This window comes from Bactrocera dorsalis, chromosome 4 (genome assembly GCF_023373825.1).
Source record: "Bactrocera dorsalis isolate Fly_Bdor chromosome 4, ASM2337382v1, whole genome shotgun sequence".
Classification (NCBI taxonomy): Eukaryota; Metazoa; Arthropoda; class Insecta; order Diptera; family Tephritidae; genus Bactrocera; species Bactrocera dorsalis.
In genome coordinates this window covers 50,997,771-51,017,133 of record NC_064306.1, presented here as the reverse complement: position 1 = coordinate 51,017,133, position 19,363 = coordinate 50,997,771, and the positions used below count along the sequence as shown (strand labels likewise).

Sequence of the window (19,363 nt, the reverse complement as noted above, 5' to 3'; positions counted from 1 at the left end):
CAAACATCAAGCTTTTTTGTGTATCCAGCCTTCTGCAGATGGCTTAAAATGGTTTGGTGACTAACTCACATCTTTTGGGCGATGTTATGAGAGGCCACATGCCATATCCAAACTACTCATGCATAACGTCGTTTTGTAGGTTATGCCAAGACCTTTCAAATATATGTATATAGTATTGCCAGATGCGTGCTCTGTAGCGCTTTATACATAGCCACTCAGAAGACAAAAAGGCGGAGGAGAGATCTTTGACAAACTAATATTTCTAAAAAATTAGCTCACATTTTGCATTTGAGAACTTTTAGAGGTACCCTAATGTTCCTGTTCGTGGCTGAAGAATTTAATATCTAAAATATCTAATATGGCACTATTATTCAAGAATAGTATTAATACAAATTTTGAAGAATGTTTTGTGTCCTTGCTAAGAAAAAACAACAACAAATAATTTATTAAAATATTATAATCCTTCCGCTTTGACTATTACTGAAGAACACTATTTAATTACTCATAAATTTACATACAGCATATATACAGCTCGGCTTAAGGCTTTTGATATGCTCGTATTTATGGATTTGTTTGTAAGTGAGCAGCTGAGCTTGCAAACAAAACAAATAAATCACTTGTAACTAAACACTAAAGTTAAAAAAACGCACACACATTAATTTACAATTCGCCACAACTAGAAATTACAAAAATGTGAGCATAATAAATTAACAACAACAAAAGCTACACGTGCGCAATTTATGCCGGTGGCATTAATAGGCCTAATATTTTTCGATTTTTCTACACCCAATGACTATGGGAAAACTACAATAACCCTATTAGAGACAAAAACAAAAACAACAAACAGTAAAAAACTTCCAACATTAAAAGGTTTTAATGCATATTAGCTGTTTGATGAGCTCAAAAACAAAAAAAATACTAAAAGCCAGCGACAGTGCTGTACCAAAAAAAAAGGTAAAAAATTAAAGCTAAGCCCAAATGACTCAGAAGAAACACAGCGCGGCGCGTGTAACAACAAATGTAAGATGAGAGAAAAAAATATACTTTTACATGTAAAGTCAATACCCAGAACTGTAATAATAAAAATAATAAAAAATGTGATGTGATGAAGATCAAAACTTTTAAGCCACAAACACATACACAGGGAAAACGGTGTAAATAAAAGGGCAGCACGCATTACAGCAACACCGCGCCGTTCAGCATTCAGCTCATGTGGACCAGCAGCGAAATTTATGGTTGCTACGGCGATCTGCTTATGTAGCGCGCGCCATTTGACTCATCAAAAATAGGAAAAAATATATACACACGTACATATCACGCTATAAGACGCAAATTTGGTTTTTGTTTTATTTTATTTATTTTTTGTTGCTATGGCGGCGCATAAATGCTACATATTTTGTTGGTAGTAGTTGTAAAGTGCGTATGCAACAACAACAAAAAAAGTTGGCAGAAAAATTAATTTAGCATTATTTCAGTTAGTTGTTTGTTTTTATTTTTGTTTTTCGAATTGTTATTGGGCAGCCACAATGCGCAGCAACGGCGTTTTGACCTTTTCAGTTGCTTTTTGAGGCCTCATAATGAAGCTTCGAATTTTTTTTTTGAATATTTTGAAGTATTTTGTGCCTATTTCTGTTGTTGTATCAGCAATTTATACACCGTAGTGATTTTTAAGCGCTATTTCGTGTGCATTTTTTTCGATTTTATTGATGCTTCATTGCCATTTCTGCTTTAATATTGGTAATTTTCTGCTGAAAACCTTTCGACGCTGGGCAGTGTTTACCAAACACTTTCAGCGCAGAGTATCAATGAGTTTTTGTTAATTTTTTTTTAATTGTCTTTTTTTAACGATTTTCTCAATCGTTGTGGGATTTTTAACTTTTTCAAGTTTGTATGTTTTTGCTTCTGCGAAACACGGACGATACATGCGGCATCGCTAAGTGGTTGACAATTTCTTTGTTGTATGCTGTTGTTGTTTTATGCATTTGGAGCTTTTGGATATTTACAATTTTTTAAATTTTTTTTATTTTTTTTTTTTAATATTTTTTATTTTTTTTCAAAACAGCAAAAAAATTTGGATAATTTTATTTATTTTTTAATATTTTAATTTTTTTTTCAAAATGTTAAATTTTTTATCTCAAAAATTTTTTTATCAAATTTTATTTTCAAAATTTTAATTTTTTATCTCAAAAAAAATTTTCAAAAAAAAAGTTGAGATTTATAATAAAAAAAATCATCATCTAGTGCTAATTGAGCCTAAAGTGATCTACCTATAAACAAACATTTTTTTTTTAATTTTGTCTAAATTTTATTATTATTTTTTTTTTTTCAAAATATTAACCTTTTCCTTATTCCCTCCCACATGCTGCCTTTAAGTAGCCAGTTTTGTAGCGTATCGCCTTATCAATTAGCCGTTGACTGCTGCGTGATTGATTTGCTGTTGTTGTACAGCATACAGCTGAATCAGTTAAGCCTGTCAAAATAAAAAAAAACGCTAAATGTAATTGTATGAAAGCCCAAAAGTTAAGTTGACAGTTTTTGTATATTGCCATTGTTACGTAAACATACATGCATTTTAATATGAATTAACACACAAAATATTTCACCGCATTTTTACACGCATTCTCCGCATTCCATGCATTCCATAAGGGATTCCACTCACAGCTAGCTGCGCTTAGCTATTGATACGCGCATGCGTGAGTCACCTCTTCAGTATGCTGCAGCTATGTTTAGTAGTCAAGCATTATCTAGTGCCTTATTGCTATTATTTCTATTTCACGCGCGCTTAGCCCTTGATTTACTGCACTTTTGTGTTGCCTTGCAATTAAACTCAAAGTCAGTTGGCCATACGTCAATATGCTTAGTAGCCACAGGCGCTAATATCTACGCGCTTGTGGGCTTTTTAAACTTTCTTAGTTTCAGCGGAGTTTCTCACGACTCTCTTGTGGCCTTTTATTTAACCAAATTTGATTTGAGGCATTCGTGATTTGTTTGTGTATGACTGGTTATGACTGGGCAGTTTGGCATTTCCGTTTATGCTGGCTGGCGAACTTTTGAATGTGGTCAATTTGTTGCAAGTTTTTGGCTATTGAACAGTGATTATTTTTGTTACAGTAGATTAAAATAATAGTTTAGTTTATAATAAAGTTGCTGTGATATTTTTTCTACATTTTTTCATTAAAATTTGTTTTTTCTGACTAAACTATATATTGCCCTAATTAACAACAAGCTGTTCAGTTTATAAAATATATATATTTTTCAAGAAAACTTCACTTCCTTAAGTACATAAATATGAGTAATTGTATTGAATTTAGGGTGGATAAAAAGCTGATGTGTTTTTCGCTTGGAACTTTGAAAAACTGGTTGATTTTCTAAGAAAGCCGCTGCAAGTATGGTTTTGAATTGTTATGGGAAGATCCTCCGCCCAGCAGACAGGAAAGTTCATGTCTCGTTTCCAACTACCTCAATAAATATCTCATTGCATAGATGATGGAATAGAAAATTAAATGTTCTTCAAAAAAGTTCGTAGACCCAAACGTATAAAAGATATTAATGGTGAAGTTTGATTATTTGAAGAATTTATTTTTTATTTTTTATACATTTGATAAATCTATGAGAAAAATTATTTTAAAATGCGTCGCTGTAATAGTTTTGTGGGAATTTTACTGCTCTATAAAAATGGTTTGTTATTTTTTTTTTATTTTTTTTTTGAATTTTTTTTTTGCTATTTGTATATTATATACGATTATTTTTAGTACTCTTTGGTATATTATTTTCGTCTCTTGAAAAGACTATAGACATAATCTATTTGAAGGTTAGGTTCCCTTTCTTCTGCGTTTTTATGCTACAAAGTATAGTTTATGAGGTCCGAAATTAAGGGCTATTACTTTTTCCAATTGTTTGACAGAAAAAATATTAGAAAAACATTTTAGAAATTTTTGTAATTTTTTTAAAATAATTGTAAAAATATTTAACATTATTTTTAAAACCAAAATTTTGTGCATATAACAAATATCGTCACTTAAAATGCAAAATAGCATAATATTACTTTTAAAAAGTTTACAGGCGAAAGAAAAACTATAAAAAAATTTGAGTTTTGGTTATAAAATGGTTATATATTGGTTATGTAATGGTTACATATCGGTTATATCCACAGCGTAAGCTGAAAATTTTATGCTACATATATGTAAATGATGTAATGAATCGTGCATCGCAATAAAAACTCATTTTCGATTTTTTTTTTATAATACTTTATTTTGCATTTTAGGTGACGATATACATATATAGCGATTTTACGTATGCAATGAGCTGGCTTCTTTTTTATATATCAACATATTTAAAAACATATATTTTGTGCTATTTCTTATTTTTTAAATATTTTATTTGCTACAGAATTAAAGTTCAAAATAATTAAAAAAACAAATTTTCAATGCATATTCTATCAAATCCCCTGAGATGAGTGCTTATTCTCAAATTCATTAGACAAAGCCGCTTACACCTCAGATTTCAGCTACCGTAACACTTGTCAACTACTTAGAACTCTTCACAGTCAAGCCACCAGGGACTTCTGTTGCCATCAAAACTCAAATTTTTATTTTGGCATATTTTTGTACCTTATTTTATTTGCTTTACATTTTCTTGAATACTTTCATCCAATAATCTGCTTTAGCTTGGTCCTTTAACCTCATATATACTCCCCTTTTGATTGCATTACGCTTCATCTTTCAATAAACCTGTTCTTCAAACACTCTGATTTAATTCTGATTATCATCATTTGTTAAAACTGAGCGCAATCAATTTACAACAAAGAAGAAATAATACAACAAAATTTCAAGCACTTAGATGCATTTGTGAGATATGAGAATTAACCCTCAAATTAGAGACGTGATCATTGAGTGTCACTGGCAATGAGACACCAAGATGCTGAGGTATGGAAGGTAAAAAGGAATTGAAATTACAAAAAATATACATATGTGTGAGTATAATATAATAAATGTAAAGTGGAAAGGAGGAATAATAATGGCAGCGTAATTGTTGGGCAATGAGGTTGTGAGATAAAAAGTTTTAGAATATATTAATATATTTTAAAATACATTAATATATTTTTTGACAATGACGAGCAAAACTGAATTTTATTGAAAAAAATGTTGTTTGAAACAAATTAACATAATTTTTTTTATGAAATTGAGGCATATTGCATGTTATTTCATCAAAAAAATGTATATGGAGATAATTTAGTAGAAATTTATTGAAAATAAAATTTTTATAATTTATTTAATATTTAGAAATTTATTCAACTAAAAACACCGTCTTTAAAAATTAATTGTAGTACATTGAAAATCTTAAATTTTAAACTTCTTCACACTTGCTAAAATTTTAAGAGCAAATCCGCGCCAACAAATAAAAATCTCAACTTCATAATTGCGTTACTGCTTCCCGCCAATCAGTTGGCGTTAATAAATATGCCACCAGTGATCGAATTGCAAATGTGAATACAGTAAATACAGGGTGTAGCAAAGGCATGAGAACCACTTTAACGCTTGCTTAGCTGCACACAAGTGCTCCATACTCATTGCTCTGCACGCTCCAACTCTCAAACTCTTTGGTTTACCTGTACTTTAGCAGCAATACGCCAAACTCTATACTTCCAATCAGTTTACCGCTCCGTCAGTGACTTGTACTCAACGTCTTTATGCTCCTAATATAACGACTTTTCGCTCAGTGCCCTCTACTCTCACACACGCCCATACACTTGTGTTAGTACAGGTGAGTCGCCAAGTAGAACAGCGCTTTTTATTGTTGTCAGTGCTTTGTTTACCCACATGAGCTCTCGTTGGTAGCGGTGCCAACACCAGCTCACTTACCGTCAGCGTCAACCCAGACCATCGGCAGTCTGACAACCAGTTGCCAACATTATGTGTCTCCACCACTAATTTCTTCGTTTTATTTTTGTTGTCTTCCTCCCTTCTTGACACCGCTCAGTTTACGCTCATCTTGTTGTCTGTTACCTGTTTTATTGGACTTGTTTGTTTCACTCACGGTTGGTGCGTCGGTCCGATTGTCGTATGTGCCGCCGCCAGGCCGGGTTTTTCTCGTTTGTTTACTCGCCTGTCAGTCACTTCGTCAGTTTACTTAGCTGTATCGCATGTGCGCAAGTTGTCTTTCAACCACATAGAAGTGTGTTGTGGGCGCTCTCCAGTATTTTTATCTACCTGTGGGCTCTCTTTAACGCTGTCTCTTGTTGGTTGCTCGTTTTCCAAGCCCGTTTGCGCATACGAGTTTCAGTTTTAGGCCATAGTTTCGAGCGTTTGGACGCGTTTTAGTCGCTTTGCGCGTATTTAACGTTTACACATTTGTTGTATTTGTACTTTTTTCATCTCTCGAATCCGCTTAGCGCGCAATGTGTACAGACGATTGTACTGTTGGGAAGCTGTGTACGAATGGCGCGAGTTTTTTTTTAAGTGAGATGTGAATTATGAGGAAACCGAAATTGAAAGAATAAATAAGAATTGATTATTGCAAATGATTTGTACTAAGAAGAAAACAACAAAAAGCAAGTGATTGAAAAAATAAATAAAAAAATATTTCTAGAAATGTTTATAACTTGTTGGTGCAAATAATACAAAACCTTACATAGAAAAAAGCAATTGTTGTGCCTTGCAGTGTGTCAAATTGGCATTGCTTTTGTGTAAAAAATATATATTTTTATTGCTGCATATAGAAAATTTATTTTGTACGCTGTTTTAAGCGTTAAAGTCGTAAGTAGAATAAAACAAAATGGATTTGGAGCTACTATGGAAAGTGTTGTTGCTGGAACGCGTTAGTAAATAGAAAAGTTGGAGTGCAAATAAATTGAAAAATATTGACTTTAATATGCAAAAATAGAAATTCGTTGCAACTAAAGCAAGTGAAATGTTTTTATATATATAGATTGATATGATTAGGAAATAATTAGTGCAGATTACAAGATTTTGGGAGCTTAGGAAGCTTTAAAATCGTGTTACATTATGTGATTACCCTCTACTCTTATTATTTGGCTAGACTATGGTATTAGGTACTATTTATAGTACCAGAAATATCATGTTCTACAATAGCATGGATCAATAATCTGTCTAATTTTCCATAAATTTACAATTTTATAATTTGAACAACGTATATACAGCATGCCAAGAAGGAAACGTCGATGTTTCTATATAAATGATCAGGATGGCGAGTCGATTGATCCATGTCAGTCCTTTAGTTTTTGAGGTATCGAGCTGAAATTTTGTTATTAACGTTATTTTTTCCCAAAAAGCTGCTCATTTGTCGGTATCAGCAATATCGGTCTACTACAGAATATAGCTGCTATATTTCCTGACTGATCATTATATGGAAAACTTTTTTATTTGACAAGATTTCTTAAAGAAATTTGGCATGGCTTATTGTCAAAAGTACTGCTATAATATCCGAGGAAATTGTTCAGATCGGGCTACTATATCATATACCTGCCATATAAACTAGTCGCTCATAATCAAGTTCTTCAATGGAAAGGTTTTTTATTTGTAAAGATATATTAAAGAAATTTGCCATGGCTTATTGTCAAAAGTACCGCTACAATCTGTGAAACAATTTTTCGGATTGAACTACTATTGCATATATGTACCTGCCATATAAGCAGACCGTTGGAAATCAAGATAAATACTCTTTTATACTCTATTTTCTTACAAGAAGGGTGTTATGCTTCAATGCAGCTAAGATTAATGTTTTCTTGTTTTTGGATTATTTTAAGTTTGCTAAAAAAAAATAAACCCAGAAACATTACATTATGTAGTACTGAAGATTTATATGTGCATGTAGTTTAATATATCTTTACTTTTTGTAGTGTTTTTTTGTTTTTTTGTTTTCATATAATTTTTTTTTTTTGTATTTACTTCAATTATCATCTACTGTTAGCAATTATCATGACTTAAATTTCAAATTAGCTATGCTTATCTGTCTAACTTTGCTGCCACAGCTATCAAAACAAAACATTTCAGGTTCGTCCCTTAAGTCTTTTGCTTTGTTCACTGATTTGTCTGCTCAGTTTATTTGTTTCACAAACAAAGCCTCAAACAATATTTAAATATCAAAATTTAGACTTAAAAACTACAGCAACAACTTATTTAAGCCATGAATATAAAACGGTTTCGAAAACTTGTTTCGCCACTAGTTGATCACCGTGAATTTTGTCTCAAAATTAGCGAGATAATGTCGTCTAAGTAGTCTAGCGTTTTAAATAAATTGTTTGAAGCTTTATATAATTAAATTGTACAACTCTGATAATTCGATTTTCTTACACTTAATTATGTAGCGCATATATCATACATTTTTATGTGTGTGTGTTTGTAGCAGGTGCGCAAATTAGTTTGCTCGCATAAACTTTTAATGGCGTATAATAATATTTTTATGCCACTAAAGTGTTTTAGTTTATGTATGTATAGTAAAAGAAATATTTAATTATATTTGACAAGTTATAATTGTTGCTAACTTTATGACTGACAATTAAAGTTGGAATTTACTGCGTGAAAGCTTAACGCGGAAGAGTTATTAACCGCGTTTTTGGACTTACTTTTCTTTGCGAGAAAAAATAAATAAAATAAAAATAAATAAAGACTAAATTTAATAAATAAAATTCAAATTTTGAAAATGAAAAATATTAATCACATTTAACATATTTTTAAAATGTTTTTAAATTTTTTTATTTTAGAATTATTTATTTGAATAAATTTTATGATATAAATCGAATATATATGAAGAAAAGTTATAGTTTTTTGCTAATAGTTTAGCCTATAAACTGAAACTTTAGATAAACATTTTAAAAATTGAAAAAGAAGTAATTTAATTAGTACTTATAAATTTAATTAAATAAAAAAAATAATAAAAAAATATTAAAAATATTTAAAAATAATAAAAAAATATTTTTATTTTTATTACTTTTTTTTGAAAATAAAATGAAAATAGAAAGTAAATTTTATAAGGCGGAAAAGAGTTAAAAAAAATTAAATATTCTTGTATTAAGATGAAATTTTATACATAAGATATTAAAGCTAAAATTAATAAAAATTTAAAAATAAAAGCTTTAGTTTGCTAAGAACATATTAAAAAAAAAATGTTTTCAGAGAAGTTGGTTAAAAAAATTATTTTTCTTTAAAAATTTGAAAAAATAAATAAAAAAACATTTATTTATCTCGAAAAAGGAAATAAAACTAATAAAAACTAAACTAATATTTATGTTGTGTAATATTTTATAAAAAGAATATTTCGCAGTAAAAAAATTGAAAAAATAAATAAAAAATATTTATTTACCATGAAAAAAAAATAAAATAAACTAAAAAAATATAAGATTTATAAAAAAATTTAAATACAAAGTTTGAAAAAATAAATATAAAAATATTTATTTTCCTTCAAAAAAATTAAAATAAACTAAATAAATACAAAATTTGATAAAAAAATTTTGTTAGTAAAAAATTTGAAAATACAAAAAATTTAATACTAAATTTTATTAATAAAGTATTAGTCAATAAAAACTTTGAAAAAATAATATTTTTTTTACAAAGAAAAAACATATTTTAAAATTAAAATTTTCTATACAAAAAATTTCCAGAAAAATTTATAGTATTTTTTTTGGAAAAAATATTTTTACCCATAAATATTAAAATAACGAATTAAAATTAATACAGTAGAAATACAATTTTATAAACAAAAATATTAAGTAATACAAATTTGAAAATGAAAAAATTTTTTGTCAACAACATAATATTAAAAAAGATAAAAATTATTCACATTAAAGTAAAAAAAGAAATATTTATGAAATAAACTGAATGAAACAAATTTTTAAGGAAAAGTATTTATACTCTTTAGCCTATACTTTCCAAGAACCATTATAAACCAATGTGACACACAGTTCCGTTAAGCTCGGCAGCGCATTTCAATTTATTTGCTTTCGATACCGCATTTTTCATAAGAAATTTTGCCTTAACCACTCACACACTAAAATACAGAAATAAATGTACTTCATTTCAAAATCACGGCACAATCAATTTTACAGCGAATCAGCTTTGCCTTATGTCACCCCCCGCAAGTACCACACCAACCCGCTTGGTATGCATATGAACGCCTTAAGTCGCGAACACACCTACGAGTACAAGCCATTTGCAAAATCATAACCTTAAAGTGTACTGTAGCTATTTGCAGTTCAAAAGCAAACAAAAACACAAAAACAAAACCAACAACAAACTATTACAATTAAAGAAAAGAAAAAAGGCGAATGCGGACTTTCGGCAAGCATTATTTGCTTTGCGCAGCCAACTGTCAATTACCGGCATTTGCATAAAAACGCCATTAGCTCCGGTAAACCAACAACAACAACACCAACACATGCGTAGAACAAAATGCTAAACCAACTAACTATTCAATCAAATAAAGACACATCTCGCGCTGCTTTGCATTTCATACACTGAAATTAGTATTCGCTGGGCGCGCGCGCAATCCAACGAAAGACTTAAGACACAAACTTCTTGGCGTTTTTTGATTTTTTTTGATTATTTTGTTTTCTTTATTTTAAAGCTAAATAATAGCTGCGTAAACATTTATATGCATTGCGCGCAGCTATGCTATCGATTATACAGCACAACAACAACAACAAAAAGAACGTTTCAGTGTTTATTGTTGATTGTTGTTGTTGGCTGTTAGTCTTATTGACACTGCTGTCTTGTAAATTTCTTCAAGCGCTGCTGCCGTTGCCGTTGGAAAAAATCAAAAATTTGTTATGCTGTCAAGGTACATACACACATACAACCGCATAAACACTTTGCTTATGTGTGCATGTGTTTTGTTTTCCATATACCACGTGAATTATTATGCTGCTACTGTCGAGCGGCAGCAAAACATTTTTCCTTCAGCAAGTGTCCGTGTCCACCTTAAGTACCGAACCCTTGGCTTATTTTTTGTTTTACTTATTTTATCGCTTTTTGGGCGTCTCTAATATGCAAATGCGAATATTTATTGATTTAGTACGCCTGTGTGTATTCATGCCTAGCATATGAGCATAAAATTATGCCTCACAGGTATGTTCACTTATTTATAAATTGCTATTTGCTATTAGCAGTGGAGTCTTCATTTGCCACTCGTTTTACCCTTTTACGGCCGTCAGATTTGTTTGCGATAACGATTGATTGGCTGCGGTGCGGTGACTGCTGTCAGCGATTGATAGCGTCGGATTTATGAGTGTGTTTGACTGAGGCAAATATTTGGTTTTGGAAAAAAATATTTATTTATTATTTATTTATCCATTGTGGTGGTGTGTTGATGAGTTTAGAATTCTTGAAGCCTTCAAATACTGGTATAACATATACATACATTACTGATTTTTTTGTTTTTGTTATAATATTTAATTTTGATTTTAGAAAATTATTTCTTGCAATAAATTTGATTTTATGCTTTTTTAAACATAATATTAAAAAAAAAAAATTATTAAAAAAATAAATAAATTTTATTTAAAATAATTTCTTTTTCTTAAATGAACACTGCTATTTTTATGCGCATAACTATATTTTTTTAACTTTATTATAAGTTTTTAATAAATTAAAAAAAAAAAAACGTTCATTATTGTGTCAAAAAAACTTAACATTTAATGCGAACAACGTTTTCAAGCACTGCTATTTTTCTGCACATAACTGTATATTTTTTTAGTTTGAACTAAAATTGCACATTAGCGTTTTAAAAGTAGGTAATTTCTATTACAATTTTATTTTTCAAATTTATTCACATATCGAAAATATAAGATAAGTTAAATAGGGTTGCCATGTACTTTCATAAAAAATAAAAAATATGTTGGTTCAGATTATCGCTAAAATTTAATATCAAGTTTGAATATAAAATCCGATTTTGAAGGACTTACGATGCAAATACTGTCCAAAAATTATTAATTATTATTTTTATAAAAAAATATTATCAATTATTATTATAGTATTAATTATTATTTTAGTAAAAAAAATTAAATCATAATTAACTTTATGAAAGCTAATAAATCAGATATAAACGAAATGGAAAAAAGCAACACCACCAAATAATTAAAAAATATTATAAATAGGGTTGCCAAATTTTCTAAAGGACTTCAAAGACATACATTTTCAAAAGTCTTAATATATTAAATTAATTATAAAGAACAAAGTGTATACACATTTTTTATGAAAAAATCTCAGTTAAAAAAAAATACACTTACACAGGGTTGCCAGATATTTTTCAATATTTTTTTTTTTAATTTTTGAAAATTAAAATTTTTTTTTTTAAATTTTATAAAATTTTATAATTTTTTTTTTTTAATTCTAAAAAATTTTAATACAAAAAAGGTTTTAATTTATTATTTTTAATAATTTTTATTTTTGTTTTAATTTTAATTTTTTTCAAATAAAAATAAAAAATAATTTTAAGGCTGAAACCCAACAGCACTCAGTATTCTAAAATTAATTAATCATAACAATATGCCACAATAAACCCGAATCATCAAAAAAACCAATTCCTCAAAGCAATCAGAATCGTTTATCGAATAACGTTAGATTACGTAACCCACCGTATCACACACGTTAAATCGCTATAAATTCAACCTGATATTAAACGAAGTCGATTTTTATTAGTTAGCCATTGATTACCTAAGATTTCAAGCTATAAAATAAGAATAAATGAAGACGATATTCTATACAAAATAATTTCTTTTGATTTCCACAATTCGATGGTAAATGACTGCGATGAGTTCAAATTTATGATGTTGCTAGCCAACGGCGACATGCGTCTTGCCAACAGACAATACACAAGTAGAATTTCAATGCATGACTAAAAGAATAGATGAAAACCCCAACATGAAAAAATATATGACAGAAAAACAAAATAGAATAAATGAAAAAAGAAAACAACAAAAATACTAGATGAAGTGCGACCCCTTGGTGGAAGACAAGAAGAATAACACACGCACACACACCGAGAAACAGGTAAAACGTGTGTTGGCATAAATGTTGCGTTGAATAAAGGCAAAACGTAAGATTTTATCTGTGTTTTCTCCTTTTATCACTACCATGATTTTGTGCATTGGACAATTGTTTGGTGGCAGCAGCAGAGCAGCAGGTGTCCGCTAGCTGAGATTGGTGTAGTTTCTCAAACAATGCTGCGTGCAGAACAACAAAGATTCTGTTACAAACCTAAATTTTGGTCATTATGCCGAATTTGTGCTCAATTGTGGCAAACGTGACAAAATTTCAAATGAGTGACCACCATAAAGTGTTGGTTCTTGAGGGGGTTCAGTGACAGTCTAGAAGTTAAATGAAATTGCAAGAAACGAATAGAAAATTGTTATACACATATATGTATGAATGTATGTTTAAAGTGAAATAGTCAAATTATTCGAAATTTCGAAAGAATTTTTGAATATTTTTTTTTTCAATTTAGAAATATATAAATTATCTATATCTATTTAAAAAAGCCTACAAGAACATTAAAAAGCTTAAAAAGACATCTTGCAGTGGCTTAAAATTGCTTTCTAGCTATTAAGTGTGCACAAAAGTATCTAGAGTTGGGCCCATTGTCCCTCGAAGAGGTAAAAGAACTCTTGAGCGAAAGCCATGGAGTTAGAAATTCATCGCATGTTGCTGTTTATGCTACACGCATACGAAAATTAAAAAACAAAGGCATAATTTTAAGCGCCTGTCAATGTACTATTCATGCAAATGCGCTGGTGTCTTTGCGTTCAAGCGCTGATAAACGCATGTGTATGAACGTAGAACTTTTGTAAGCAAAAAAAAAAACTAGAAAAAGCCTAAAAAAATATAGAAAAAAAAAATGATAGAAATAAGGGAAAATATATAGGATTAACAGATATATCTATTTCTTTATATTACTACCTTTTATAATATTAAATTTCCTGAAAAAATTATTAATGATAGTAATATTATAAAAAATAAAATTGAAAACATTTGGTAGCCCTTTCCACAATTATCACCAAATTAAAATAATTTTTCAATACCTTTCGCTAATGAATTAAGCAAAAATTTATTTTTATTTTGGAAAAAATAATATTCGGCAACCCTATTTTTAGATATTTTTATAATTATTATATTATTTTCCGATTTTTAGTGGTTAATTTTCTTTACAAACATGCAAAAACATATTAATATCGATAAAATAATATTTTATTACCTTTCGCTAATGGAAGCAAAAAGTTATTTACCATACAAATAATTATCAAATAATATTTAAAAAAAAATAAACAAAAACAATTGGCAACCCTTTTCAAAATTTTTGCGCAAATAAAATATTTTTGAAATATATTTCTTTCGCGAATGAAAGAAAATAACTATTTTTGTTTTGAAAAAAAAAAGTTGATTATCAAAAAAAAAGATTAAATTAATAACAATAAAATAATATTAAAAATATATAAAACACAATCGGCAACCCTTTCCAAAATTAAGATGTTCGCCAAGCACAAATTTAATTTCAAATTTGATTAAATTTGGTCATTTGTTTTAGTAAAATTGGCAACCCTGTTTTTAGCTTTTTAACCGTTTTATACCCAGAAACTACCTTTAAAATCTATACACAGTAAACATGCAATTTAATCGCATTTTTATTTTTCTCATTCCTCAGCAATAATTTCTTAAAATTATGCATTAAAGACACAAGAGGCAAGAAAAAACTAATTTCATAAAAAAATTGCCAACACGCGCAACCCACAACAAAAAGATTAGTAAAATTATTAACTTAATGCATACAAGTTCCAAACACACTCATATACACAAATGTGTACATATGTATGTATGAGTGTGTAGTCACTTTAAAACTGGTTGGTCAATGAGCGTATTAGCTGACCTTCGAATATCGCCAACAATATTTATTTCCAGTGGAAATATGAAGAGAAGGGGAACAACGCAATGCGGCGAACAAAGTTGTTTCTCAGAAACCATTTTTTTCGACTTCATAAAAATTAATAATTAATTAATAACTGTCTGCAGCTAATAAATATGTCAAAGTGACATTAGCGACAGGCTGACGTCAATTACTTGGTACTCCCAAGATTGTGATTTCTTGAGAAAAACAATTTATTTAGAATTTTGAATTATTCTAAAATATTTGTAAGCTCAAATAAGTGTTTTCTTTCAATAAATATTCAATTCTTCATTTTCTGTGCATTCTCAATTCTCAGTTTCCCGCTTATAATCGCTTAATTCCTTTGCCGGCTAACAATTTTCCACAAGTTAAGCCTTTAATGCCTTAAAAGTTATTTGTTGTGGCGCCGGAAACTGTTCGAACCGCTACAAGTACTTCCTCACTTCCACTTGGTGCACACGCTGTACGCTTTTTTATTACCATTTCATCCTTTGTTGCTGTGTGGCAGACACCTAAATAAGGTAAAGAAAAAATCACGTGTTGTCGCGTTCATAAAAAGCGTAGCACAAAGCACAAGAACAGCAAGAACAATGTACGCTTACTAGTATGTGTATGCTATTAAGAGAAAATACTAAAAAATAACAACACTACTTTCTTACAAGAAAAAAAAACGTATTTGTTGTGGGCTTAGAAAAAAACACGTGGCAGCTGTTGGTGGTCGCTCACCGGGGTTTGCTTAGCAAGTTGGTAACATTCGGAGCGTGTTAATTTTTTTTTTGTATTTTTTTTACAGGGAAATTTGTTATTGAAATGTACTTGCTTGAGTGTATGTGTTCAGTCTTCTGTTGGGTTTACAATTTCGAAAAATATTTAAAAGGATCTAAAGATTATTTTTACAACAAAATGTGGCTTTTATTATAGTATACGTATATGTTTTTGGTATAAAATATGTGTGTTTATAGAAAGAATATTTAATTTTGTGGTTTTCAATATTGAAAATGTTTTAAAATTTCAGAAATAAATTCGTAAATTGAAAAAAATTAATTAAATTGTAAAAAAAAAAATTTTGGGAGCAATAGGATTTTTTTCTTTTGTAACAAAAATAACAAAAATGAGAAAAAATAATAAAAAAATATTGGAAAAAAATTCATTAAATTAGAAAAAAATATAGAATTAAACAAAAAAAAATTAATTAAAAAATTAAAAAAATGTTTAATTATAAAATTAGATTTCTAATAATTTTTAACAATAAATAAAATTAAAAAAAAAATAATTAAAATTAATAAAAAATTTTTATTAATAAATAAAATGAAAAAAAATATAAAATTAAAAAAAAATAAAAAATTAAAAAAAAATTAATTAAAAAATTGGAAAAAAATTTTAATTATAAAATTAGATTTTTAATTTTTTTTTATAAAATTAGGATATAAAGTAAGAATATAATTTTATTTTAAAATTTGAATGGTTTGTTAAAAAAGCTTTATAAGAGAAATTTTTATACAAACTCAAAAATATAACTCCTAAAAATTAAAAAAATTTTAATTAAAAGGAAACTTAAAACGAAAAAAGTATTAAATATTTTGGATAAATAAAATTGGAAAAAAAAATTTTTTGTTTATAATATAAAAAAATTCAAAAAGTAAAAATAATAAATTTCTTTGACTTCCAATCAGCAAAACGGGTCTAAAAGGTCAATGAAGTTTATATCAAAAATATATAAAAAATATTCAAACCAAAGATTTTCGTACATGTACTTTTACTATTCAACGCTTTATCATATTTTTGATCTTGATGAAACTGAGGAATTCAGTTTGCTTAGTACAAATACATGGATACTATATTATTTTTCGTGTTGACACGTTTACGAGCGATTAAAGTAATTGCAAAGCGAAAACTGGTCATAAAATTAAATTTAAAAAAATACATATAATTGCAAATATACACACACTCATATACATATGTACATCATAATATTTACTTTTAAATGTGTAAAAAGCAATGTACGCGCCATAATTATACAATATTTCTAAAATGTGCAATTTTCTGTACGCTTAAACAAAACTCATAAATATTTAATTTCCAGCAGATAATTACATAACACACAGTACGTGCGTGTGATTACACAAAGCAGCAAAATATTTACACAATTTAATTATTACATAGCTTAAATGACTGGGTAAAAAGCATTAGCTTAGAAAAGAGTGGTCAAGCTGTTGGAAAAAAACATATAACTAAATGCTTTCAAAAAAATCTCGCCTGCTTGAATGGCAACTGAAGCGCCGCAAACAATCTGACTAATTAGAGCTGTTCAAAAATTAAGAAAAACGCACTCTTAAGCACTTTGCGCTTTTTCTTCAGCATGAACTCATATTTGCGCGGTCAAAGCTGGGCAATATGCCATGATTTCGCACTTATGTGTACGATTTTTCATAAATTATGTTGGCGCAAGCGCAGCTTGACAGCCGCGACCAGTGTGTCAAGTACGTTGCTTAAGTCTTTTGTATTACATGCTTTGCCATTACAACATTTCTTGTACGCTTCGCGAGATTTGCAGGCAGTAAATCAAGTACCGGCTGCGGTTCAAAAGGTTGACAACGATTTTTTGAGCTAATTAAATTATAATGGCAAATTGTTAACAATAACAAGAGTTTACATGTAAATATATATGTACATATGTTAGAGGAGCATAAATGTACATATTTGCAATTAAGTTGTTTTATGATAGCTTGAAATTGGCAAGCCAAGGCTATTTTATGGCAATTATTGCAAACTGGAATTTTTGAAATATTTTTGATTTTGTTGATTTTTTTTTTAATATGTAAAAATTATTTTTATGAAACAAATAAAATAAAGATCACAATCAGATGGAATTATTTACATTTGAAAGAATTTGAAGTCATAGAGTCATCAACAGAATTTTTCTTATGATTTGAAAAAACGACATTTGAAAAATATATTCTTTATTTTGCGGTTTTTACAATATACTCAATAAATTTTAGCAACAACTCTGTTTTTTTAATCAAGCACGCAACATTTTTTTCGTAACCCACAAGCTGCGGAACTTTTAAACTCACCCTCGTATCCACAATTTCATTTAAAACAGAAAATAATCCGATATTTTTATCAAAAATCCAATATTTTTCTTCGTAACCCACAAGTTTAGAAACTTTTAGACCCACCCTCGTGTCCACACTTTTACTTCAAACAGAAAATAATCTGCTATTTTAAACAAAAATTCAATAATTTTGTTCAAAACGCACAAATTCACTAACTTTTAGACTTACCCTAGTATGCATATTTTTCATTTTATAACTTTTTGTCGCAGATTCCTCATTTTTTTTGTTGACGCCAATATTGACCATTAAATTGCCATGTTATTTTCTTGCTATTTGCTTAGAAGGCCAACTTTTTGCTGGGCTTCCCAGCTCGCTGCTCATCAAATGGCATCCCAAAAGCAGCATCAATGACTGCAGATTGGCTATGAAAAGGCAAAAATTTATAAACATGCTTCTTACATTAAAGATACAAAAACATACATCTATATATATGTGTATGTATGTATGTATAAGCAAGCACGACTTTTGTTTTGGAGCTTTCAATTTCTTAAGAGAAATATTCTAGCCTATTGTTTTTGTCTCTAGATACACACGTTTCGATTAATGACCCACTATTTTACAAAAACTTTCGTTCCAATCATCATTTGCATATCGTAAATATTTACCTAGTTAACGTTTTATTCGCTGCTTTCTATGCATAAGTGGGCTTTTAATAGAAATTCTCACAAGCGCGCATGCGCCGTTAAGTAGACACAGGCGTGTTTATGTTTGTGTTTGTGTGAAGCATATTTATTGGCCATTATAAGTTATTTCTCAATGTGCTACATGTGTTTTGCCTATTTTTCTTATCAATAATTTCACCTTACGCATTGGCATGTAAGGCAATTTCTTAACTAATGTTGCTTGGTTTTTGTGCTTCAATACATATATAATAAATATATAAACAAATTGGTGGATTGCGCAGCTTATTTGTGTTATGAAGGTGAAAGCTCACACCTTTTCGTTGTTTATTTACTTTTAACATTTCGGTAAATATTTTTATTTATTGTTTTAATTTTGAAACCTTTTTTTATTTTTTTCTTACATTTTTAAATACTTTTTGGCTTTTATCACTTTCGCATCGCAAAATTGCTTAATTTCTGGCAATTTGCATGTGTCATGCTGACGCCTTCAATGATTTATTTGATTAATTTCTCAAATTCAACTGTTGGTTTACTATCATATGCATGTTTTGACTTACACTTATATTTGTTTGTATATAACTGTTATTCAATTATAGCTTATAGTTATTTTTGTGGGTATTTATTTATAGTTATTCAATTTGTTAGCGCATCGACGCTTCCTTTTGTGAGTTTTTGCGTAGATGCAAACACATATTGGCAGAAAAAATATGTGTTGAACATAAAAGTCTTGCGAAA

The 19,363-nt window shown here is 29.0% G+C and overlaps 1 protein-coding gene across 3 annotated transcripts in view; it reads left to right on the top strand.

Annotated features, from left to right (window-relative positions):
* Nucleotides 1-19,363, top strand: part of LOC105227501 (uncharacterized) — a 157,179-nt gene that overhangs the window by 114,351 nt on the left and 23,465 nt on the right. Inside the window, exon 1 of one of the 3 annotated variants that reach the window (XM_049455334.1) lies at nt 5,394-6,755. The exons of the other annotated variants lie outside the window; for them this stretch is intronic. The gene's annotated coding sequence lies outside the window, so the exon portion shown is untranslated. Of the gene's footprint in view, nt 1-5,393; nt 6,756-19,363 lie in introns of those variants that run through there. 3 annotated transcript variants of the gene reach the window in all.